Source organism: Carcharhinus amblyrhynchos, chromosome 3 (assembly GCF_965287045.1).
Source record: "Carcharhinus amblyrhynchos chromosome 3, sCarAmb.v2.hapA, whole genome shotgun sequence".
Taxonomy (NCBI): Eukaryota; Metazoa; Chordata; class Chondrichthyes; order Carcharhiniformes; family Carcharhinidae; genus Carcharhinus; species Carcharhinus amblyrhynchos.
The window spans coordinates 43,807,828-43,808,386 of record NC_137326.1 but is presented as its reverse complement, the minus strand read 5'-3'; positions in this window follow the sequence as shown (position 1 = coordinate 43,808,386).

Here is a 559-nt window from a genome sequence, read left to right as displayed (position 1 = left end):
TGTGTGGGGGGTGTGGGGGTGTGGGGGGTGTGGGGGGTGGGGGGTGGGGGGTGGGGGGTGTGGGGGGTGTGGGGGGTGGGGGGTGGGGGGTGTGGGGGGTGGGGTGGGGTGTGGGGGTGTGGGGTGGGGGGGGTGGGGGTGGGTGGGGGGCGTGGGGGGGTGGGGCGTGGGGGGGTGGGGGGTGGGGGTGGGGTGTGTGTGGTGTGTGGGGTGGGGTGTGTGTGGTGTGTGGGGTGGGGTGTGTGTGGTGTGTGGGTGTGGGGTGGGGTGTGTGTGGTGTGTGGGGTGGGGTGTGTGTGGTGTGTGGGGTGGGGTGTGTGTGGTGTGTGGGGTGGGGTGTGTGTGGTGTGTGGGGTGGGGTGTGTGTGTGTGTGGGGTGTGTGTGGTGTGTGGGGTGGGGTGTGTGTGGTGTGTGGGGTGGGGTGTGTGTGGTGTGTGGGGTGGGTGTGTGTGGTGTGTGGGGTGGGGTGTGTGTGGTGTGTGGGGTGGGGTGTGTGTGGTGGGGTGTGGTGGTGTGTGGGGTGGGGTGTGTGTGGTGTGTGGTGTGTGGGGTGGGGTG